This window comes from Nuphar pumila, chromosome 14, assembly GCF_984573655.1.
Source record: "Nuphar pumila chromosome 14, dmNupPumi1.hap1.1, whole genome shotgun sequence".
In the NCBI taxonomy this organism is placed as follows: Eukaryota; Viridiplantae; Streptophyta; class Magnoliopsida; order Nymphaeales; family Nymphaeaceae; genus Nuphar; species Nuphar pumila.
In genome coordinates this window covers 28,772,554-28,799,429 of record NC_143262.1, presented here as the reverse complement: position 1 = coordinate 28,799,429, position 26,876 = coordinate 28,772,554, and the positions used below count along the sequence as shown (strand labels likewise).

The 26,876-nt window shown below is 37.9% G+C and overlaps 1 pseudogene; it reads right to left on the bottom strand.

Annotated features, from left to right (window-relative positions):
• Positions 1 to 23,500: 23,500 nt before the first annotated feature.
• Positions 23,501 to 25,182, bottom strand: LOC149816698 (cytochrome P450 86B1 pseudogene; annotated as a pseudogene).
• Between the last annotated feature and the right edge of the window lie 1,694 nt (positions 25,183 to 26,876).

Below are 26,876 nucleotides of genomic sequence, written 5' to 3'. Positions count from 1 at the left end.
TTAATGAACCCAAAAACCTCCAAAATTCAGGTATTTTTGGTTTGGACGTCAAACCCCTTTTTGCCATCCGTCCATTGCCATTTTGCATTCTCTGTCGTTCGTAGGGTGCATTGTTTTGTAGCTTTGCCTTATGGCAAGGATTGTTGTCTACTAACTTTTCCATGTGCAGTCCCCAAATCCCCAAGGTTTGCAGTTTGTAAACCCCCAATTTGCAGGGTTTGTTGTTTGTAAACCCCATAGAGTTTATTTTCTACAAAACCCCTTTTTCTTTTCTTACAGACACTGCCATCGAAGGCTCTGCCATCCCAAGCACTGCCATCCCAGGGTCTGTCATACCAAGCTCTGCCATCCCAGGCCCTACCATCGCTGGCTTTGCTGTCTTGGGCACTACCATCCCGGGCTATGCCATCCCATGCTTAGTTGTCTGCTGCCTTCTATCATCAGCATTGTTTATAGACACTATAGTTTGAGGATACTCGACCTAGGCTTTGCCGTTCAAGGTCTGCCAAAAAACCCCAATTGTTTGAGACCTTGTTTGATTCATTGTGTGCTCATTAAATTTTTATCCCCTCTTCTTTTAGGATTAAGTCCCCTCTTTTATTTAGATTTTCAAAAAATCTCTTGTCCTATCATTTGGATCTTCGGATCTCTCACCACTACCTTTAAGTTGTCAGCTTGGGTATATCTATGGTGATATCTTGAAGAAAAATAATCCACACATCAATACTTTTAAGTTGTGAGTTTGTCTATATCAATGGTGGATCCAGGAGGGAACCCTAATCCATAGAATCTGAAGAGACCTCATAAATCAATTGACTAACTTTCAAGGAGAAATAGGGTACCCATTTGTTTTTTAAAATCTCACTTTTTTGGGCCTTTGTGTGAGCCATTGTTTAGGGGTATCATGAATACCCGATATAAAAAATCAAAATCCCAATCAATTTCTAAGGAGCAACCCCCAAAAAATCCCACCTATGGGATGCCAACTCATATGATGCAAACATCATCTTCGATGAGGATCCTTCTACCCCTGAGCTGCCGAAGGACGACTGAGGCCAACAATGGTTGTCCACCATCGACTGGCCATCGTCGTCGGCTGCTGAGGTCAGCCACCAGTGGTGGTTACCGATGATGAAAGACAGTGGGAGGGGGTATAACCCTCACCCTATTTTGTTTTTTAAGTTTCACAAGAGGGGGGGGGGGGGGGTATCAAGTTTCCACTATAGCACTGTAGCATTATAGTTACAGTGGAACCCGATCTGGGAGGGACTCCATCCAGAACCCAAAACCAATTAAAGTGGTTTTGGGTGGACCGAGTCTACTCCCGATCCAAAGGAACATGGTCTAGGATAGTTCAAGTCTTGGACCGGGTCTGAACCCAATCCGGTTGTATCCATTTCAAGATCAAGATCCATCTTGGGTTCTGACTAGGGATTCAGTTGGAACAGGTCTGGATCTGAACTAGGTCTAGATCATGGGATCTGATTCGAGATCCGATTGGACTGGGACTAGATCCAAACCAAGTCTAGATCTATGGGATCCAACCCAGGATCCATTTTGACCAGGTTTGGATCTGAAATCATGTCTGGATAGTGAGATTCCACCCATGTACAATTTTTGGGTCGGATGAGGTCCAAAACAATATCCATGCATTGTATGACCTCTTTAAGGAGCATAATCAGTTTTGTGTCCAATTTGGTGGATTTTGGGATCGATTTAGCACCTTTTTTGTCTGGTTCTGAAAAGCTTTTCACCGGTTTCTGCAAGTAGAGACTATGTTTTCTTGTATCTAAAAAAGAATAAGAGTTTTCACATTCATTTTTAGGGGTTTAGAAGCTTCTGTGCATGTTCCGACCGGTTCAACTATTCTAGGACCAGTTCAGGGTTATTCTTGACCGGTTTGAGGCCATTTTAGACTAGTTCGAGATATTTTATGGCTAGTTTCAACACTTGGATCTTGGGTATTACCTGTAACAACATACCTTTGTCATTTTTATCATGCTTTTATGTGTAATTTTATCATGGATGCATGAATTTTGTATGCATTTTATGTTGCTTCCATGATATTTAAGCATGAATTATAACTGAATTCAAGACATATGTGATGTGTTTCATCAAAATTTTATTTGTGCATATGAGATGTAGCATAAATTTGTGTTTTTTGATGTTATTATACATAGTTTGCCATGAATATGCATGCATTATCATGATTGCATGGACATGCTTTGCAACACAAATATATTTACAGTAAAAGATCTTGATTAACTGACTGATATAATCACCAAAGTGATCCAAGTTATGTTGATTGAGGGTTCTTTAGACAATGTTGATATTCAATATTATAGTTGTGTGTGACTTTATGAAACAATGATTTCGCCTAATGGGAAGTCATTGCGTTATGAATTCTCACAAGATGTAATGGTAAGTGTGTACACCTACTCATGAAGCATGTTAGTATCCAAAGGTATAGTGCTGAATTGCCTCTGGTTATGTACTTTACTAGTTTCATTAATTAAAGAATTAATTCTTAAAGAATTGAAGATGTGAAGCAACTTTGAGTATTATCATATCCACCAAAGTGGAACGATAGTGACCTTGTTATGCTTGTCTTAGAAAAAGTGAATAATAAAGAGTCTCAGTTTTACCTTTTCAACATGAGTCTCATATGAGCATTTATATGATCTTTTTTCTTTCGTTCATGCAATATTAGGTTCATTGATCATTGATGATTCTAGTAATATCCTCATCTTAAACATATTTAATTTTTTAGATTAAAAAAATAGTATTGTTCACTTTAGGATATATGGATCTAGATTTAGCGTTAAGAATTGATAAACTTGTCGCTCTTATAGAGCAAAGTACAACTAATCGAAGGTTACTTCTGAGAAGTGAGAGCACTTGAATAGACTTAGCATGTTGCTTTTACAATCTAGAGTGTTTAAGAATATTCGAGGCGTTATTCCTCCGTACAGGATTATAAAGAAATTTTTGAGAGCCATTGAAGCTCAATTCATCAATTCTAATAAGGCTAGGGCCAGTACTTTGATGTCGAAGCTAGTATCTATGAAATATTCTAGAGATAGTCATATTTGACAATATATTTTGGAAATAAAAAACATTTCATCTTAGTTGAATTGTATGAAGTTCATCATTTCAGAATCTTTCCTAATCCATTTGATTTTGACCTCACTGCTTATTGATTATGAGCCCTTCAAGATCTCTTACAACATAAATAATGAAGAGTGATCCTTCAATAACCTCTTGACCAAGTATGTTGAAAAGGAAGAAAGAATGAAGGGTGAGAAGGTGTAGAGTGCACATTTGACTTCTTATCGGGGAAAGTATAGGCTAGGGGCAAGGAAGAGTTCTTTCAAGATAAAAAATAAAAAGAAGGCCTCTGGGAAAACTTCAAACTGAGACAAATGCCAAATTTCAGACTGGTGGTTCTTCTACAGAGTGTTTCTTCTGTAAGAAGAAGGGACAAAAGAATGTGGTCTGCCTAAAGCATAAGAAATGACTTGAGAAGAAAGGTAACAAGTCATTCATTTTACATGAATGCAATTTATTTCATGTTCTATTGCATAGTTGGTGGATTAATGCTGGTGCCATGGTACACATTGCCAACTCTTTGCAGATATTTCTGAACAAAAAGAAACCAACAAACCATGAAAGAAGCATCTTTTCAAGAAACAAGATGTGTTCGCATGTCAAGAATATTGGGACCTGCAGAATTGTGTTAGAGTTTGGATTCATTTTGAATTTGCTTAATACATTTTATGTTTTATCCTATAGAGAGAACCTCATTTCTATTTCAAAACTTGATAAGTTTGGCTTTTTATTTAATTTTGAAAAACTTCAAGCTTATTATTATTAAAAAATTTATTTCTATTGGTTCTGTGTATATGTGGGATGATTTATATTGTTAGAAAACTAAACTCCAAATCCAAGAATCTCACTTCATTGAGAATACGATGATTGACAATAAATGTGGTTTAAAGGATGATCAATCATATTTGCTTTGGCATCGAAGGTTAAGACACATCTTGAAAGAGATAGTCTAAAGACTTGCAAGAGAAGGGATTCTTGGATGCCTTGACTTTATAGATTCAGAACCATGTGTTGACGACATAAGTACTAAACAGTTCAACACATATAATAAAGATGGCAAACACAACAATGAAAAATTAGAGATTGTGCAAATGGATGTTTGCAGGTTGTTTTCTCATGTTACAAGAGTGAAAAATATTTTGTTACCTTTATAGACAATTACTCACGGTATATGTATCTCTACTTATTATTTGAGAAATCTAAAGTCTTTTGAGTTTTTAAAGACTTCAAAAAAGAAGTAAAAAAACAGACTGATAAAGTTATAAAAGTGATTAAGTCTGATATAGGTGGCAAATAATATGGTCATTTCACTGAGATGAGACAAAATGAATGACCATTAGTGTAGTTTCTAAAGGATGAATGCATTGTGGCTCAATACACCATGTCTGCTAGTACCTACCAGAATGATGTAGCTGAAAAGAGAAACTGTATGCTATAGAAAATGGTTCAAGTGATGTTAAATCACTCAAACCTTTCCTTAATTTTGTGGGGTGAAGCACTTAGGACAACAATGTACATATTAAATAAGGTCCTTATAAAGGTTGTTCAAAAGACATCTTATGAGTTATGGACTGATAACAAACTTTTTTTGTCATATATGCACATATGAGGATATCCAACTGAAGTTAAATTGTATAACCCACATATAAAAGTTTTTTATCATAGGATAACTAGTGGATTTTTTATTTGTTATCGAGAAAGATCAAAGGCCTTTAAGTTTTATTGTCTATCTCATACACCACAAATAGTGAAAATAGATAAAGTAAGAATTCTTGAAAATATTTCTATTGGGATAGATGCATCTCAAAGTCCTGCATTTGAGGATTTGCAAGATTTAGTTTTCATACCTACAAAGAAAAAAGATTCAGTTTTCTTGATCATTATCTCTTTGAATAATGTTAGAAAAAATCAAGTCAATGAACCTCAATCTCAAGTAAAACAAGTTGTTGATGAGGATATACAACAATAACAAGATGCAAAGATTCAATTTGAACCACCTGTATGGAGGTCTACGAGAACCAAGAGATCTACTATACACCTTGATTATGTGGTGTATTTATAAGAGCTCAATGATTTCATAGATATTGATAATGATCCCTCAACTTTTGCAGAAACCATTGATAGTGATAAATCTTCATATTAGATCAATGTTATAAAAGAAGAGATTGACTCTATGACAAATAATTAAGTATGGGATTTAGTTACCTCGACCTGATGGAGTCAGACTTGTTGGTTATAAATAGGTCTTTAAGACCAAAACAAATTTAAAAGGGTGAGTTAAGAGGTACAATGCTAAGCTCATTACAAAGAGATTCACACAGATGAAGGATATTGATTATAATAAGACATTTTCTCTTGTCTCAATTAATGAATCATTGAGAATAATCACGACCCTCGTAGCTTATTTTGATTTAGAGCTACATCAAATGGATATAAAAATGACTTTTGTGAATGGGGATCTAGAAGAGAAGGTATATATGCAACAATCTCCTAGTTTCAATGTAGATGACTCAAATAATGCAGTTTGTAAATTGAAGAAATCAATTTATGGCCTTAAACAAGCCTCTCGCAAGTGATAAAAAAAGTTCAATTAGGTAATTTTGAACTTTGAATTCACTGAAAACATTGTTGATCAATGCATATGCCTTAAATCTAGTGGGAGTAAGTTCATAATTATGGTTTTATATGTCGATGACATTATTCTTGCAACTAATGATTTGAGTATGCTATATAAGACAAAAGATTTTATTTACTTTTATTTTGATACAAAGGACATGGGTGAAGCCACTTATGTCCTTGAAATTGAGATCCATCGTGATAGAATTAAGGGTATACTCAACTGCTCTAAAAAATCCTATATCCTTAAACACTACAAGAAAATCATGGATTAGCGACGGACTATATCCTTCGCTTATCCGTCGCTAAGGCGTCGCTAAACTTTTTAGCGACGGATTAGCGATGGATAGAGGCCATCGCAAATTTTTGCTCGCTAAATAGTGAAAAAACTTATCTGTCGTTAATTTCATCGCTAATTTGCGACAACTTAGCGACGGACATTATCCGTCGCTAATCTGTCGCTAAATTTAAAAAATAAAAAATAAAAAAAAAATGATCCCTGTCGAGCGGTATTCCGGCAGCAATAAGCCGGACTTATACCGCACCCCACAGGCATTGCACAGAACGATCGCTCTGCCTTGTCGCCGGACTTGTATCATCCTTTGTGAACTGGTGCTCTCCGGCGTTGTCGTCTTCTGTGAACCGGCGTCGCCGTCCTCTGTGAACTGTCCACCATGAACCGATGTTGTCCGGCGTCACCATCCTCCGTGAATCGGTGTCGTCATCCTCCGTGAACCGGCATCGCCGTCCTCCGTGAGCCGGCGTCGCCGTCCTCCGTGAATCGGCGTCGCCGTCCACCGTGAACCGATGCTCTCCGGCATCACCGTCCTCCGTGAACCGGCATCGTCATCCTCCGTGAACCGGTATCGCCGTCCATCGTGAACCGGCATCGTCGTCCTCCGTGAACCGGCATGCTCTCTGGCGTCGGCGTCCTCCGTGAACCGCATGTTCTCTGGCATCACCGTCCTCCAACGATCACTCTGCATCATCGCCGTCCACCACGAACTGACTTGCACAGCGATCACTCTGCATCATCAAAGTCAGTTTAAATCGAGCGTGATCGATTTAAATTTTGAACGGGGAGAGGGAAAATTTTGTGCTCGGTTTAAATCGAAAATTAGCGAGGGATTTAGCGACGGAATTTTTCCGTTGCTAATCCATCACTAATTAGCGACGGATTATCAACGGAAAAATTCCCTCGCTAAATCCCTCGCTAAAATGTTTTCTTGTATTAAGAATTAGAGACAAAAAATTGTTGTCATTAATCTGTCGCTAATTAGAGACGGATTAGCGATAAAGCAACTTTCATCGCTAATCCGTCGCTACTTAGCGACGGATTCATGAAGAAAGTTTTCTCTAGCTAATCTGTCGCAAATTTGCGACGGAAAAAATTCATCGCAAATTTCCGTCGCTAATTAACAGTTTTCTTGTAGTGAAAGTTCTTAAAAGATATGAGATAATGAATTGATCTGCACCCATAGTAAAAGGAGATAAATTGAGCCTAAAAGATTGTCCTCACGATGATAATGAAAAGGCTCAGATGGCAAGTGCCTCGTATGCTTCGACAGTTGAGAGTTTAAAATATGTGCAGTCCTTCATGCAACCAGACATCGCTTTTGCTGTTGGGATGCTTGGTAAATATCAATTTAATCTAGGCGTTGCACACTGAAATGCAAGGAACGAAGGACTATATGTTGACCTATAAAAAGGTTGAGCACCTAGAGGTGGTTGGATACTCTGATATCAACTTAGAAGGATGTCTCAACAATAAAAAGTCTATTACTGGATACGTCGTTCTATTGTCAAGTGGTGTCATCTCATAGAGAAGCGAAAAGTAATTTGCAACTATATCTCACACCATGGAGGCAAAATTTATTGCTCTATACGAGACTTCATCTCAGACCATATAGATAAGAAACTTCATTACGGGTCTTGGCATTATGAACTCTATTGAGAGGCCACCGAAGATCTTATACGATAAAAAAGTTATTGTGTTCTCGAATAACAACAAGAGCATAACCTCATGTCGACACATGGAGTTAAAATACTTTGTTGTTAAAGAAAGGACTGAGAATCATTTATTGTGTATTGATACAATCAGTACGAAGAAGATTATTGCATATCCTCTTACTAAAGGGCTAGCACTAGGATTATATTTCCAACATGTAATGGTGATGGTCTATTTGTTTTCTTATGATGTATGACAATGCATTATGGTGTTATGTGATCACATTTATGAATCAAAATTGATTCTCTATGGTTTTATGCATTATTGATTCTGTATAAAGTATCTCTTATTTGTTGATCATGCATATATTTCAAGGAGAATTAACATTAAAATATGCATGATTTTATGAAAAAAATGTTTTAAAAACCCAAGTTTATGTTAGTTTTCGTTAAATGAGCTAAAATGATTTCAAAACAGAAAATGTATGAAAAATAGCTTTATTTGTATATTTTAGTACATATTTTAATGTTTGATATTAACATAGTAGTTAGTTTTAGTTTTCAAAATAAAATAAAATAAAAAATAAAAAAATTAGAGAAAATAGTCTTATATTCATTTTAAGTATTTGTTTTTTTTAGAAAAGAAGAAAAAAAATTAGTTAGAATAGTTTTATTTTGAGTTTCTTTATAAATAAATAGTTTTTTTTTTTAACTTTTGAAAATTTTATAATAAACCGATTTATACGGTTTTTGACTTTTAAAAAATGAAAAAAAAATTCTGTAGCAAACCGGTTTAACCGGTTTGGTTTTTTTTAAAACCAAGAAAAATAAAGAAAACAAACCGGTGAACCGGTTTGGACTCTGTTAAAAACCCAAAAAATGAAAAGTTCAGGCGCCTCCCCCATTCACGGCTGAAGCCCTTCCTCTTTCCCCTCTTTCCCTCTCTTCCCTCTTTTCTCAACCTCCTCCACCATTGTCGGTGGTTCCTTACCTCATTCTTCAACTTCTCCCTCTTGCTCTGTTCAATCCAGCCGGCGGAGGTGGAAGCTCTTCATTCCGGCGACGGCGTGGTGGTGGAGGCCGCCAACCTCTCTCTGATTTCCTCCATTTCACGGTAAGTCTGATTCAGATCTTCTTCTTCTTCTTCTTCCAATTCCTCTTCTTCTTCTTCTTCTTCTTTTTCTGATCTTCTGCTTATTCTTCTTATTTCGATTCATCTTATTCTTCTGATCTTCTTTCTCATTCTTCTTCTTCTTCTTCTTCTTCTTCTTCTTATCTTCTTTTTCTTCTTCTTATTCCTAATTCAATCGTTGCTATTGTTTTTTTTTATGGTTATAAAAAAAATAAAAGAAAAATTGAAAAACGAAAAGAAAGAAAAAATCGATAGATGTTTCAGTTTTTGTTTTTTTTCATAGTCCGATCTTCTATTTTTTTTTTAACTTTTGAAAATTTTATAATAAACCGATTTATACGGTTTTTGACTTTTAAAAAATGAAAAAAAATGTAGCAAACCGGTTTAACCGGTTTGGTTTTCTTTAAAACCAAGAAAAATAAAGAAAACAAATCGGTGAACCGGTTTGGACTCTGTTAAAAACCCCAAAAAAACGAAAAGTTCAGGCACCTCCTCCATTCACGGCTGAAGCCCTTCCTCTTTCCCCTCTTTCCCTCTCTTCCCTCTTTTCTCAACCTCCTCCACCATCGCCGGTGGTTCCTTACCTCATTCTTCCCCTTCTCCCTCTTGCTCTGTTCAATCCAGCCGGCGGTGGTGGAAGCTCTTCATTCTGGCGACGGCGTGGTGGTGGAGGCCGCCAACCTCTCTCTGATTTCCTCCATTTCACGGTAAGTCTGATTCAGATCTTCTTCTTCTTCTTCTTCTTCTTCTTCTTCCAATTCCTCTTCTTCTTCTTCTTCTTCTTTTTCTGATCTTCTGCTTATTCTTCTTATTCCGATTCATCTTATTCTTCTGATCTTCTTTCTCATTCTTATTCTTCTTCTTCTTCTGATCTTCTTTTTCTTCTTCTTATTCCTAATTCAATCGTTGCTATTGTTTTTTTTCTGGTTATAAAAAAAATAAAGGAAAAACTTAAAAACGAAAAGAAAGAAAAAATCGATAGATGTTGTTTCAGTTTTTTTTTTTTTTCATCGTCTGATCTTCTATTTTGTAGTTTATTCTTTAGTTAGATTTCTTTTATTCATTCATAATTCTGTTCTTAATCTGTAATTCGTTTTTTTTTTTTTTTTGACATTTTGTTATTTTCCTGTTTGATTGTCTGATTTCTTAATTCTTTAGTTTTCTTTCATTCATAATTCTTTAGTTTTCTGTGTGTAATGTGTAATTCTGAATATTTTGATCTTTGATTTTCCTGTCAAGCATATACTTTCCTGTTTCCATTTCAGCATTTGTTCGATTTCCTGTTTTAATTCTTGTTTTTAATTTCCTGTTTTTCCTATTTTTCCTAATTTCCTGTTTTATGTATTGTAGTTTTTAATTTCCTGTTTGATTAATTCTGTAATTTCCTATTGCTTTTAATTTCTGAATTTCCTGCATTCTTCCTTTGTAATCTCCTGTTTGTTTTACTGTTTACATTAGGTGATTTTCTGTTTTTTTAGTTGTTTCCTTGTTTCTTTCTTCATTTCCAGCTTTGAATTTCTGGATTTTTTCATTTCAAGTCATTTCCAGTTTTTAATGCATTAAATTTCCTGCTTTTCAATTCAATTGTTCCCTGTTTTTACCTTTCATTTCCTGCTTTTTTTATTTTTACCCTTTATCTCCTGTTTTGCAAAGTTAACTCTTGTTTTGTCTTGTGTTTACATTCATTTACTGTTTTGCTTGTATTACATTCACTTTTTGTTTTATATTCATGTTTCTATATTTTTTTAATACATTGATTTCATGTCTTTTTCAATTCATTAATTTCATAATTTCCATCCTGTTTTACATATCATTTCCTTGTGTTTTCTGTAAATCCCTCATTTTCGTGGTGTTTCAATTTTTCAGTTTATGTGTTGTTAATTAGGTATTAGTTGTAATTGATTACTTAGTTATTTGTCAATAGATTGCTTTCATGTTTTAACATTGAATTAGCATAAACTGTGTTTAGTATAGTTTTTACTTTTCCCTCTTGTACTGCTCGTGTTCATCTGAATTGTGCAGGATAGCACAGGATTGGAGCGGAAGTGATTACACGACACACGAAGTGCAAGAATAGAAGATTTTTACTTTTCAGTTTAGAATTAAGAATTTAATTGGGTTTGTAAATATTGCACTTTACGCCCTCTGCGAAGGGTATTCATTTGTTGTAATAGTTAGTTGTTTTTACTTTTCTCGTACATTTTACATTTCAATAATTCGGCAATAAAGAATAGTTTAGAATTGTGTGTTTGAATACGAAATATTCCCGTTCCCTGAGTTCGACCCGGTCTCATCCACTAGTGAGAACCGGTTTTTATTATTTGATGTCTGGTTTTCACTTGTTTTACATATAAAAATCTTTTCAAAATTACAACGATTTAAAAGAAGACATCAAATTTTTGGCGTTGTTGCCGGGGACGGCGTAATATTAGTATTCACTTTATTGCCCAGTGTTTGTTTGCATTTAGGAGTAGAACCACGTATGTGCATATCTTAGAGACGAGCTTACTTTTCTACACAGCCCACCTATTAGGATCCCCTTAGAGGTGACTGTGTACGATTGGTACCGTACACATAGATTTCATATTTCTTTTGCATAATCTCTGTTATGTGTAACTGCGTGGTGTTTGTTTAGTTTTTGTTATTTTTAGTTTACTCGCTTTGTGGTTTGCGTGGTTTGGCCGCTTAGTGCGTTAGTTAGGTAGAAAACCTAAATTAGGACATGTGCTACACCAGTCTACTCCAGGGTGTACGCAATGGCTGACGATCATCAATTGATCCGTCCTTTGAGGGAGTACTTCATGCCAAATACGTATACTCCCGCCTTTTGCATCACAAGACCTGATGTAGGAGCGAGCCATTTTGAGATTAAGGCCAGTGTGATTCAAATGTTATCCTCGTTTTATGGCCTTAGCAATGAAGACCCATATCGTCATCTCGACAAATTCCTTAAGATTTGCTCGACTGTGCGAATCAATAATTTTGGAGACGACGCTATGAGGTTGACTTTGTTTCCGTTCTCTCTCAAAGATAAAGCCAAGCACTGGCTAAAATCTCTTGAGACGGTTCGTATTATTACTTGGGAAGGAATGCAGCGCGAATTTCTCAAAAAGTACTTCCCAATTGGTAAAACGAATCAGTTTCGTAAAGCTATAACCAGTTTTTATCAAATTGAGGGAGAACAGTTTCACGAGTCTTGGAAGAGATTGAAAGATCTTCTCCGCAAGTGTCCCCATCACCAGGTGCCTCGTTGGCAGTTGGTGTAGTATTTCTATGACGGGCTTACTAAGAAGCATCGTCAAATGGTTGATTCGTCTTGTGGGGGCACTTTTATGCTCAAGAGTGAGGACGAGGCATGGTCTTTATTTGAGACCTTGAGTGAAAACATGATGCATCATACCTTGTCTTCACGGCTCGATAGGACTACATCTCTGTCTAGTGGTCCTAGGAAAATAGGGATTTCTGAAGTAGGGTTCGAGTTAGAATTGCGTACCAAGGTTTACCAGTTGACTAGGAAGTTAGATCAATTCCTAGCCAATTCTTCGAGAAGTCCAGTAGAAAGAGTGTGTGAGCTATGTGCTAGCCCTGCACATTGTGTTTCAGATTGTCCGGCAGCGCCATTATATCTTGAATTCGTTCAGGAGCAGGTGAATGCTGCCCAAGGTTTCGCTAGACCCATGCATGATTCATTTACACCATCATATAACCCAGGTTGGCGAAACCAGTCCATTTCCCCATCCCATCAGCCCTCCCAGACACAATATAGACACAGTAACCCTTCACAAGGTTACTCACATCCCATTTTTCTACAGGTTCATCCCCAGTCTAGTCTACCTTCTCTTTAGGAGCCCATTCCAAGTTCATCATTCCAGGAGAAGATGTTAGAGGCCTTTTCTGATATCAAGGCCACTCTTTGCTCCCATACGCAGTCAATAGCCAAGCTAGAGACTCAAATGGGACAGTTAGCTCAGACATTGAGTAGACAAAGCAAGGGGAACCCATCTAGTAGGCTTGTTGTCTCAAAGGGAGAAGATTTCATGTCATTCGACTTGCAACCCACTACTTCACATCATGAACAAGTCAAATTTGTTACATTCATTCATAGCGGGAAGGCGTATCATTTTATTCAGGAATCAACTCATGAGCCCCATATCATTTCTACTGACGAGTCGATTTCCATTATACCTCAATAGAAGGGGTCAGGCACACAGCATGCATTATCATCACATATTCATAAAGCCCCATTCTCTCAGCCTTTAGGATCACCGATTGTTTTTAGTAAGCAAGAGGTGCAGATGCAGAAGGTGCTTGACCAAGTCAAGCCTGATCATATTCACCACTTGTCTGAAGTTGCATTCATTGATACTCAGTCGGTCCTAGACTCTCATTTCTTGACCAGTCTCTCAGATGAGACTAATCTTTGTTCTTCATGTCGAGAGAGATTTGATACTACAGTTAGAGGTAGACGGGATAGAAACACAGTGCGCAGTGTCATAGATGACACTCTTTTCTTCATAGAGCCTCATTGAGTGATACTTCATGTCAATTGATCTCATGGACGATGAAGGTTTTTCCAGGGATCCGTCTGGCTGGGGACGTGAAAATTAGCGCTTTATATATGGGAGGCAACCCATATTTTGTACAGTATTATATTCGTTTTTAGGATTTGTAGATTTTATTTGGTTTTATTGTTCATTTTTTATCTCTTTCTATGAGTTTTATGTTTTGTCATGTATACATTGCATTCATTACCTTCATAGAACGTGCATTTTTAATTCATGTCAGGTCATTCTACTCTTTTCCCTCATTTATTTCCTCTCATGTGCATTCACTTAGTTTCATATAAGCACGGGGGAGTGTCACTGGGACAGTGTCATTCAAGCATGGGGGAGGGTGTAGTTTGCACACCTGGATATTTTTGTTTACGTTCTTGCACATGTTTACACATTTCTCATGAAAAGTAGATTTTTAAAGAAAGAGTTTGAACTTATATGAATGTTATTTCAAATCTGATATTTTTAGAGGATTTTTAAGCCCCACGAAAATTTTTTCTGACATGGATCTAAAAATTATGGTTGTTTATGCGGATTTCGAAGAAATGATGATAGATACATGTTAGAATTTATTTTGAATCATAAATATGAATATGTACAGTTTTATTTTTTAAAAAGTAAGCAAATAAACAAAAGTGTAAAAAAAGAGCTCAAAAGAGAAAAAAAAGAGCATGTGTTAGGTTGTTTGGATAATTCCATAATCTTTAGTAGATGGAACTTTGATGTGAGTTGAAACTTTTAATTCCATTTTCGAAAAGGAGAGTGGAAAACTTCGTGATCCTAAGTAACTGAGAACAGATACAAGTTGAAATGTTTGACTCTCATGTTATAAAGGTGAATGAAGGAAGTCACTTTTATGTCTTAGTTGATATCTTTTGGTATGTATTGAAAAAGTATAGAAGGTATTGACATTGCACAAGGCATAAAAGCAAACCACACGCAAGCTATAAGAGAAGAATGAATACACAAAAAGAAAAAGCGTGAAAAAAATGAAAAAAATCGAGAAAAGAGCTGAAAAAGAAAGAAAAGTTCAGTGCTTAGAAGTGTGATTGAGAAAACCTGTGTAGAAAACATATGAGTGAGGATAAGTAAATAATAATATGTTTTTATTGGATTTTCTAAGAATAAAACATAAATAATTGTGATATTTAGAAAAGTGAAAGAAATTCTTTTTCTGTGGGGGTATATAAAAGAATCTAATTATGTTTTGATTTTGAAATAACAGGAAATATTTGTGAAAATAAAGTCTTTGATTACCTACTGATTGTGAGGATGTGTAATATTATGCATACATGACAGAGGTGTTTGTGGGTAGCATCACTGCAAACCCTCACGAGACCTTACTCGTCCACTGGGGTAACCTAGGGGTTGAAAGGGCTTGTTGCATGAGCTAAATGCAACCGTGATTCCTACGAAAGTGAGTTAGGTGATAGTTTTCATTTCATACATTTTTTTAGTTTGCTCGAGGACTAGCAAAACATAAGCATGGGGGTATTTGATCATGCATATATTTCAAGGAGAATTAACATTAAAATATGCATGATTTTATGAAAAAAATGTTTTAAAAACCCAAGTTTATGTTAGTTTTCGTTAAATGAGCTAAAATGATTTCAAAACAGAAAATGTATGAAAAATAGCTTTATTTGTAGATTTTAGTACATATTTTAATGTTTGATATTAACATAGTAGTTAGTTTTAGTTTTCAATATAAAAAAAAAATAAAAAAAAAAAAAGAAAGAAAATAGTCGTATATTCATTTTAAGTACTTGTTTTTTTTAGAAAAGAAGAAAAAAATTAGTTAGAATAGTTTTATTTTGAGTTTCTTTATAAATAAATAGTTTTTTTTTTTAACTTTTGAAAATTTTATAATAAACCGATTTATACGGTTTTTGACTTTTAAAAAATGAAAAAAAAAATCTGTAGCAAACCGGTTTAACCGGTTTGGTTTTTTTTAAAACCAAGAAAAATAAAGAAAACAAGCCGGTGAACCGGTTTGGACTCTGTTAAAAACCCAAAAAAATGAAAAGTTCAGGCGCCTCCCCCATTCACGGCTGAAGCCCTTCCTCTTTCCCCTCTTTCCCTCTCTTCCCTCTTTTCTCAACCTCCTCCACCATCGTCGGTGGTTCCTTACCTCATTCTTCCCCTTCTCCCTCTTGCTCTGTTCAATCCAGCCGGCGGTGGTGGAAGCTCTTCATTCCGGCGACGGCGTGGTGGTGGAGGCCGCCAACCTCTCTCCGATTTCCTCCATTTCATGGTAAGTCTGATTCAGATCTTCTTCTTCTTCTTCTTCTTTTTCTTCTTCTTTTTCTGATCTTCTGCTTCTTCTTTTTCTGATCTTCTGCTTATTCTTCTTATTCTGATTCATCTTATTCTTCTGATCTTCTTTCTCATTCTTCTTCTTCTTCTTCTTCTTCTTCTTCTGATCTTCTTTTTCTTCTTCTTATTCCTAATTCAATCGTTGCTATTGTTTTTTTTTTTTTTATAAAAAAAATAAAAGAAAAACTGAAAAACGAAAAGAAAGAAAAAATCGATAGATGTTGTTTCAGTTTTTGTTTTTTTTCATCGTTCGATCTTCTATTTTGTAGTTTATTCTTTAGTTAGATTTCTTTTATTCATTCATAATTTTGTTCTTAATCTGTAATTCGTTTTTTTTTTGTTTGACATTTTGTTATTTTCCTGTTTGATTGTCTGATTTCTTAATTCTTTAGTTTTCTTTCATTCATAATTCTTTAGTTTTCTGTGTGTAATTCTGAATATTTTGATCTTTGATTTTCCTGTCAAGCATATACTTTCCTGTTTCCATTTTAGCATTTGTTCGATTTCCTGTTTTAATTCTTGTTTTTAATTTCCTGTTTGTCTTATTTTTCCTAATTTCCTGTTTTACGTATTGTAGTTTTTAATTTCCTGTTTGATTAATTCTGTAATTTCCTGTTGCTTTTAATTTCTGAATTTCCTGCGTTCTTCCTTTGTAATCTCTTGTTTGTTTTACTGTTTACATTAGGTGATTTTTTGTTTTTTTAGTTGTTTCCTTGTTTCTTTCTTCATTTCCAGCTTTGAATTTCTGAATTTTTTCATTTCAAGTCATTTCCAGTTTTTAATGCATTAAATTTCCTGCTTTTCAATTCAATTGTTCCCTGTTTTTACCTTTCATTTCTTGTTTTTTTTATTTTTACCCTTTATCTCCTGTTTTGCAAAGTTAACTCTTGTTTTGTCTTGTGTTTACATTCATTTACTGTTTTGCTTGTATTACATTCACTTTTTGTTTCACATTCATGTTTCTATATTTTTTTAATACATTGATTTCATGTCTTTTTCAATTCATTAATTTCATAATTTCCATCGTGTTTTACATATAATTTCCTTGTGTTTTCTGTAAATCCCTCATTTCCGTGGTGTTTCAATTTTTCAGTTTATGTGTTGTTAATTAGGTATTAGTTGTAATTGATTACTTAGTTATTTGTCAATAGATTGCTTGCATGTTTTAACATTGAATTAGCATAAACTGTGTTTAGTATAGTTTTTACTTTTCCCTCTTGTACTGCTCGTGTTCATCTGAATTGTGCAGGATAGCACAGGATAGGAGCGGGAGTGATTACACGACACACGAAGTGCAAGAATAGAATATTTTTACTTTTCAGTTTAGAATTAGGAATTTAATTGGGTTTGTAAATATTGCACTTTACGCCCTCTACGAAGGGTATTCATTTGTTGTAATAGTTAGTTGTTTTTACTTTTCTCGTACATTTTACATTTCAATAATTTGGCAATAAAGAATAGTTTAGAATTGTGTGTTTGAATACGAAATATTCTCGTTCCCTGAGTTCGACCCGGTCTCATCCACTAGTGAGAACCGGTTTTTATTATTTGATGTCTGGTTTTCACATGTTTTACATATAAAAATCTTTTCAAAATTACAACGATTTAAAAGAAGACATCATTTGTAAAGAGAGAATAATAAAATAACAATATTAAAAGGACAAATAGAATGAATTAGAGACTAACTTGTTCATAAAAGTATTTCAGACATGCTAAACACTTAAAATGAATAATATTATAGTGCATGACAATATGACATCACATATAGAGATGTTCGCCACCATAACTCATATGATTCATTCTTATAAGACAGGATAACATGCGAACCCACTTGGAAATTGAATCAAGATAATGATAAAGAACCTCGCTTATGTGTTTTTTTGTGTTAATGGGTCAAGTGGGAGAATATTGGACTTTTGGATTAGGGTCCAACAGGATATGACCCGGTTTGACTGCTATGAGAATATGAATGGTTCACATTCAATATGCATAAATGTCATGCATGCCACTCATCTCCCACTATAAATTGGCGATCCATTGTAGCTTGATGAGAACTACCAAGGTGATCTTTCTCTTTATCGGCTCATCGAGGGCATCAATTAACTAAGGAGAATGCTGACTACCCACATCTATAGAAGTTTCGATCGGATCGTCCATGGTGGCTTTCGGTAAGTTGTGTTCTCCATTGATTTTTGCCAACACATACTCCTTTAAATCTTAGTGATGTGAGTTGTTTTGATCAAACCTAATCTCATAAATTGATTCAACATGGTTGACTTAATAAGAATAGTGATCATTTTTATAAAAAAAATATGATTTTTAAATTATAAAATATTGTTCTTTCTCAAGCATTAATTTTTGAATTGCCAAAAATTTAGATAAGTAGGATTTAGATTATTCAAATGGACGATATACATTACTTTTATAGAGCCGATGAAATCTCAAAGAGGGTACGAAGATAGTGATCGCAAACACAGAATAGGCTACCAACAGGGCTCCGCTTGTGTGGCAGGAGCAGTTAGTGCAAGTCACCTTGTGTTGGGATGTTGCAAGTTCGAATCCCTATGGTATAGTTGTATAACTGGTAGGGGTCTGTCTAACCCCAGTTTTCTCTATCGAAAAAAGCAGGATAGGCATGCATTCGGACATTGCCAACAGTAGGGCCCACACTGGGAATGATGAATAGCGCCATCCTTGTGGTATAGTTATATAACTGGAAGGGGTCTTGCTTCAAGACAGGTTGAACCACTTTCCAATTTTCTTTTCCCTCTCGATACATACTTGTCAATCACCTGTCAAGCAACCTGCATCATCACCTACCTTTCTTTGTTTTCTCGTTTCAATAACTTGATTGAATGCAAACTGGATATATGATAAACTCTCATCTCAAGTCTGTGTATGCTTGGAATTATAGCCCCAAAGAAGATGTACCGTTATCTTATTCACAACTTCAGTCTGCCCATCCATCCATCTGTTGTGTGTCTAAGGCAGTACTATGCTTAAACTTAGTGTCCATCGTCCCCATAGCAATCCCCAAAGGTTGCCTAGAAACTAGTTGTTTCTATCTGAAATAATATAATTAGGCAATAACTATTTTTTCCAAACATTCTGAAAAAACAACTTGGCTTGAAACTTTTCTTGCCTTCCCAATCCGGAGCCTCCCAATGCTGCATCGGTGGATAGTCTATATCCTATCCTTGGTCAACTCTTGATATTGCTTTTTCTTTTGAATGCCATCCAGAATGAGAATTCAGTTCTGTAGGAGGTGGTTGAAAAAGGAATTCTCCTAAGACATCATTCGAGTTAGCTTTAAAGTATGCATATGAGTTCGTGAGTAAACAATAAGGGAATGTCTTTCCATCTATCCTTAATTAAGACTAATCAGAGCAAGTGACTTGTCAGTGCAATTCCCTGTAGAGTAGGGATGGCAATGGAGCGGGGCGGGGGACAGGGTCTCCACCCTCGCCCCTTCTCAAGATTAGAACCTCCATTCCCGCACGGGGATGGATTTTAACCTCCACCCCCGCCTTCATCCCCGTTTCATGTCCTCCATCCCCGGTTCAAACAGGGATGAGGCGGGGCGGGGCCCCATTTCCCCGTAGTCTATTGCCATCCTTTAGAAGGACTCGGGATGGAGCGGGGTGGGGCTAGGCGGGGATCGTGGCGGGGATGGGGCGGAGAAAAGTGTAAGTCCATCCCCGCCTCCATCCCTGAACGGAGATGGATTTTAACCTTCATCCCTGCCTCCATCCCCGTTTCATACCCTTCATCCCCGATCCAAACGGGGCGAGGCGGGGCCCCACTTTCCCCCGGTCCACTGCCATCCCTACTGTAGAGTAGGTCCTTTCATTGTGATTGACAAAAGCAGGAACCCAATACCCCTATAATAATGGTAGAGTAAGGAGTGACCCCAAAGCGGAATGAACCGGCGGTGGTAGGTCGAAGCTTCAGTAGGTAGTCACTCCATAAATATTTGGTGTAAGAATTTCTTACTGATTAGTGCGATCAGTCAAATCTGTATAAGAATTGAGAATTCCTCTTCCAACTCATCTCGAAATGGGCATTATGGCAAAGAACTAGGATCAATGCACTTGCCTTTATTCAGTCAATAGGTGGGATCGGTCCTATTGTTCTTTCAGTCAAATCTAAGCTGGGGTGGAAGAACGGTTTTTTTACATCCAACAACGTATATTCTCTGAACCTCCGACTATGACTGACAACTTCACATCTGACCGGTGGATGCAGAATTACCAGTCTTTTTTATGGGGGCGAAGGCGTTAAGAGAAACAAGATCGTAGCTTATAAAGTATTTCTTACTATCTCCTTTATCTAAGTACGAGAAAGTTGAAGCTTATATGGAGTAGCCTAAGCTCTGAACCGGTTCAACACAGACAATGGTGCTATACATTTATGCCAAACAACTAGCCCTAGCACAGGGTCGACCGCCTGACAGTGCATGTGTCAGCATAGAGAGGGTGGTGTATGTTCCCCCCCCGATGATTCACTGAATCCCACGTCTGTGTTCGGGGCTTTGAATGAGCACCACGTATACAAGCACATGAGGCTCGTATTCCCGTGTATGTTGACATAACTTTGCATCGGACTCTGGTGTTGTTGCAAAGACTTAAGTACCCTTTCTTGCTATTCTTCTCATAAAGTGATGGTTTGAGAAAATGACAAAAATGCCCTTTATTCAAAAAAGAAAAAACAAACCGTTCAAAAAAAGGACAAACATGTCCTCCATCCAGAAAGTCGAGGATGATGTTGACTCTTCAAAGTCTTCTTCTTTCTCCTTTCAAAAAAAGGACAAACATGACCTCCATCCAAAAAGTCGAGGATGATGTTGACTCTTCAAAGTCTTCTTCTTCTTTCTCCGTAAAACACTGTAAAACCCTCTCTCTTTCTCTCTAGAGAAGAAATCAAGGGAGGCAAAGAGTTCTCCCTGGAGAAGGCCATGAACATCAACCCTCTCACTCTCTCTCCCTTCTCTTTCTACTTCTGTGCACATCCAACAGACGATCCTATATTGCTCCATAAAACACCGGCTGATCTGCACACTAACTGTAGCATCGTTCAACTTGAAGAGTTGTGGAGTCTGATTCAGAGTTTTTACCCTTACAGAAGGGGGGTCTGAGGGCTCCTCCCAGCGTGGGTAGCATCATTCAACTTGATTCGTTGTGGAGCCTGATTTAGAGTTTTTGCCCTTACAGGAGGGGGTCCGGGGGCTCCCCCCAGCGCGGATCCCGCTGCGCGGTCAGCGGGCGGGGGTCCAGGGGGGGGTGCCCCTGGCGGGGGGCAGCGCCCTCCGGACAAAATTTTTTTGGGGCCTTCCAACAACGATTTGTAGTGTTATCGGGCTTTCTTATAGCGATTTGTAGTATTTTTGGGTCTCCAACGAGCCCCACAACGATTTATAGTGTTATCGGGCTTTCTTATAGCGATTTGTAGTATTTTCGGGTCTCCAACGAGCCCCACAACGATTTATAGTGTTATCCGGCTTTTCAACAGCGATTTGTAGTGTCTTCCGCAAATCGCTATAGCGATTTATAGTGTTTTTGGATCTCACTATAGTGATTTGTAGTGTCTTCCGCAAATCGCTATAGCGATTTATAGTGTTTTTGAATCTCACTATAGCGATTTGTAGTATCTTCTGCAAATCGCTATAGCGATTTATAGTGTTTTTGGATCTCACTATAGCGATTTGTAGTGTCTTTCGCAAATCGCTATAGCGATTTATAGTGTTTTTGAATCTCACTATAGCGATTTGCAGTGTCTTACGCAAATCGCTATAGCGATTTATAGTGTTTTTGAATCTCACTATAGTGATTTGTAGTGTCTTCCGCAAATCGTTATAGCGATTTATAGTGTTATTCAGTAAGCAAATCGCTGTAAATCGCTACCCGAATTAGGACCAACTTGTCAGGGCCATATCTCCCTAACCAAAGGTCATATTCCAAATCCGTAAAAAGTGGTGTCTTCGTTATTGAGTCTAGTTTATTATTGTAAATTTTAAGTAATTTCTATTGTCATTTCATTCCTTATTTTAACTAAAAACCAGACCCTTATTATTTTGTGTTATTTGAGTTGCACAACACCATTCTCGCTTCACATCCACATCTTGATTCTGGCATGCTCTCTGTTAGATTTCCATTGATTTCTTCCAACCTTGCTTGGAACAAACATATGTCTTTCTCACCACGACACCCTGTGCATTTTTTGACCACGACATCCGGGACCCGTGCCGGGGGGAGCCCCCGGACCCCCTTCCTGTAAGGGCAAAAACTCTAAATCAGGCTCCACAACTAATCAAGTTGAACGATGCTACACACGCTGGGAGGAGCCCCCAAACCCTTCTCCTGTAAGGGCAAAAACTCTGAATCAGGCTCCATAACGAATCAAGTTGAACGATGCTATCCACGTTGGGAGGAGCCCCCAAACCCTCCTCCTATAAGGGAAAAAACTCTAAATCAAGCTCCATAACTCATCAAGTTGAATGATGCTACCCACACTGGGAGGAGCCCTCAGACCCCCCTTCTGTAAGGGTAAAAACTCTGAATCAGACTCCATAACTCTTTAAGTTGAATGATGCTACCCACGCTGGGAGGAGCCCTCAGACCCCCCTTTCTATAAGGGTAAAAACTCTAAATCAAACTCCACAACTCTTTAAGTTGAATGATGCTAACCACGCTGGGAGGAGCCCCCAGACCTCTCTTCTGTAAGGGTAAAAACTCTGAATCAGGATCCACAACTCATTTAGTTGAATGATGCTACCCACGCTAAGAGGAGCCCCCAAACCCTCCTCCTGTAAGGGTAAAAACTCTGAATCACGCTCCACAACAGTGAATGTGCAGGTCAATCGGTGCTTGATGGAGCAATGTAGGATCTTCTGTTGGATGTGCACAGAAGGAGAAATAGAAGGGAGAGAGAGAGTGAGAGGGTTGATGTTCATGGCCTCCTCCAGGGGAGATTTCTTTCTCGGATAATCCTACAGTGCAGAGACTGGGTCTTAAATAATCATCTTCGGGGCACTTAAGTCTTTACAACCACTCATTTTCAAGAATCATCATTTTTTTTGGCACCAATGGAGGAGAGGGTACTTAAGTTTTTGCAATCGCATCAAACTCCAACGCTAATTAATGCTGACAAACATGGGGATACGAGACGCACATGCTTACATACGTGGTGCTCTTTGGGACCCCCGAACATGAGATGTAGCTAACTGCCCTGTTCGGGGGGGGACATATAACCTGCTTCGGTCAGCGTAGGTCAACGCAAACAAATTGGAGAGAGAGAGAGAGCAGATGAGCTCAGAGGTTACGTCGATTGATGTATGATCGGATAATCAACGTGCAGGGTAAACATACCTCATTAACACATCTTGGAGGTCATGTGGTTGTGTGAAATAATAGACAAAAATCAAGGTCAAAATGATTCGAGTACGCGACTTCTCTCTCTCTCATCAACCAATAACCTATAAGATCATATTTCAGTAAGGGAGAGAAATAAATAGTTCATATACATTTATTGCTTAAGATGCAATGTACCAAGTTCTCATTATTCAAAGTTATCATTATTCAAATGCAAAATTTATTGTCATGATGCAATGTACCAAGTTATCATTATTCAAATGCACATTTATTCAAACACACAACACCCTGTAATTGAGTACTTCAGTTATTATTCCACACAACCACGTGACCTCCAAGATGTGGTGATGCCATTGACTACTGGACACAGCCAAGCACAAGACAGCATGTCATGTGATTGGCTATGGCACTTAACCGCCCCTTTGACCTAAATTCATTTTTTTTAGACAAAAGCAACATTTATTAATAAAATAAGTGGGAACAACAATTAGAGTAGGCTGGTAAAGCGTCAACCTTTACCCTTGTTGACATGTGCATGGGGGCGTGCTTGTAATTGTCCTTATTGCTGTTCTAAATTTGAGGAATGATAGGTGGCCTTGGCTCCATCCTAACGAGCAATCCAGTCTTCATGGCCATGAGTATGGTGGTCCTAGGAGAAACATGGTGGCCTTCAACAACCTCTACTTTGAAATTCAAGAGAATTTCAGCTGCAGCATATTTCATCTGCAAAAAGGCCATGTCTTGGCCAGCACATGTCCTTGGCCCTTCATTGAAAGCCAGAAACCTATATCCACCACTCTCATTTATTACCCTCCCTTGCTCATCTAACCATCTGTGTGGCCTAAATTCTCTGCAATCTTTTCCCCATACCCATTCCATCCTTGCTAAAGAGTATACAATGTAAAACACCTTCATCCCTGGCTTTAGCAAGGTTCCATCTGGTAAAGTGTCATCCTTGATGACACTCTTGTTGTTCACTGGAATGGGAGGGTAAAGTCTTAGAGTTTCACATAGACAAGCATGGAGGTAAACCATCTTGTGCAAATCCCCTACTTCAAATCCGGTTGGAGATGACCCCTCATTTTTCTTTTCACATAGGATCCGATTGAGTTCCTCCATAACCTTAGACTCCACATGTGGGTGTTGGGTGATGAGCCAGAAGAACCAGGACAAAGTGAGAGCTGAAGTGTCCCTTGCAGCCAATATGAAGTTGAGGATTGTGTCGCGAAGAAGCAACTCATTGTCATCAAATGTCCTCATACACCTGGACAGAATATCATGACCATGGCCCTTCATTTCCTTTTTCAAGGCAACCTGATGACATATGGAATTCATGACCAAGGCCTTAGCATCATCGACACTTTTCTCTGTGCCAAGCTTGAAGCTACGAAGAAAGCGCCACAAGAAACCAGGCATCATGTGCCTATAGAAGATTGCTTCCATGATTGTGTCAATTGCTTCGGAGAAGGGGATTCGAGGGAATTCGAGGGAAAGGCTGCCGGGGCTAGTCCCAAATGCCGACCCCCACGTGCTTTCGAATGCATACCTCATGAACACATCTTGGAGGTCTACTGCTGTGCCCAGCTGCATTGAGTGCTTGAGCATGGGGATGAGCTTAGTCTGTATCACATCCTTTGTGTTCTTGGATGAGAACTCTCGGAAATCCTTGTTGTGGAGATGAGTTATGGCAATTCTTCTCTGGGCCCTCCACGAGTCACCATCCGCATTGGCGATCCCATCAGCGAATAGATCATGAAACATATCATGATATTCATCACCTTTAGGGAAATTCTTGAAGTTGGTTTTGAGTATGTACTCTATGTTTTTGGGGTCGCATGTCGCCACAACCTCCAATCTTGAGAAAACCGGCCCTTTAAAGCATATCGTGCCGCCACTGCGATAAAGTTGGCTCGTAAGCCAATCGAAGATGCCATGCATGTTGAGGAGAATTGAAGGGAGCATCCCTACAATAGGCCAACTAACAATTGGCTCATACCTTTGTTTTCTATACAAGTTGATGCAAATCAGAACTGCCATGGCTACCCAAGCCTCTGGCCACCAGAAAACAGACACCATTCTTGAAGCCCATGACCCAAATAGCACCTCCATTTTTCTGCGTAGCTCAAAGAGCAGACCAAGGATGTGTTTCTGTGTTAGCAACTGGGCTTTCCTCACCCTGATATAGATATCCAAACGTTACTTTTTTTTTTTTGGCAAAGTCATCTTTAAAAATATAGGTTTGACTTTGTGAAATCCAGGACGCTAAGTCATCACCTAAAACAAGTCTTTAGATGACAACCAACCTGGTTCCAATGGGGTCAAGTTCGACAACTGAGGGTAATCCAACCTTTTGTTTATACTTCTCAAATTTCAGCCTAACCTTGCTCAGGAGTGGATTTAGTTGTGTCCATTTGAATGTGGGTTGGACATGGATCCAAATCATTATTGGCTCGATCCAGGAAGCAACAAGGGAGTCCAACTTGTTGGGAATACTATTGCCTGCCTTTGTGGAATAAGACTTCCATTTGAACTGTCAATTGTCAAGATATAAATAATGTTGTCACAAAGTTTGTTCTGTACTTTTACCCATGTTAGGTTGAGCCCTCTTCGTTGCAACATCTTTTAATTTATTAATGAGAATTTTCTTTTCTCTCTGTCTCAGATAAAAAAAAAAAAGAGACAGGATCAAGACAGGGGCACCGTTTATGGTATTACCGGCAGGTGCTCTTGGATGACGTTAATCTTAAGATGAATGGCATCCAAAACATCATGAGTTGTATGCTCATCTGTTGGATGGGCCCTACCACTTTTCCAAATGCCGCTCATGCTCCGGATGAACAACACTAGAAACCTGTTTGTGAGCCATCCGTAGACATTTAATGGGTGTCATTCATTTTCTAGATGAACGATATCCAAGGCGCCAACCTGCAGTACAATACGTTGGTTCAGAAAAATGTGTTCTGTTTAAAAACTGCCTGTCCAAGGGGTGCAGATACGGATTACCCAGTGTTCATGGATTTGAGAAATCCAGGTGATTGTTTGGGAGAAGTGGTAGAGATCAACTGAGGATTCACCACTTCCACTCTTGTGCTTGTTTGGAATACAGGTGTGACCATGAAAATGAAAAGGTTGCTGAGAAGGTCACTGGAACAGAACATTTGAAAGCAAACACCTCAGTTGGGTCCTAGCTGAAACGTGGAACTGGAGTCATCAAATACCACTCCAATTTCACTATTTCCTATAACTGCATCCATCTCAAACGGCTTTGGTGCCGGCTATTCTCCAGTTTCACTCTAGCTATCTCTGATGGGTAGTTTCCAAACATGGCCTTACTTTGGTCAATTGCTATAAGGTGGGATCTGTTGGTAATGATTCTGGACAATCCGGATGGCCACCATTGTTGGATATTCATAACTTTTAGGCTTTGATCGGTGACAACAATGTTTGGAGGCGTGCACCAAAGACACTTTCTTAAAAGTAATAGTTGCCTCACCAGGATTGAACCTGAGTACAGTAGGGTTGTACACAACTTCGCTTTTAAGATACAACAAAGCCCATACCTCTTTTTATACTAACCACCTCTGGCCTTTCAGTAGGGTTGTAACAATCATCTCTTTTGGTACCAATATTAATAATATCTTTTCTTTCTTTAACAACAAAGTACTTTAATTTTATATGCTTACATGACGTAGTATTTTTATTGTTATTCGAAAAGGACACCGCAACTTTATTATCACAGTAGACCTTCAGTGACTTCTCGATGAAATCAACCACCTTTAACCGTGATATGAAGTTCTTCAACTATTTGGCCTGCGAAGTAGTCTGGTACAATATCAG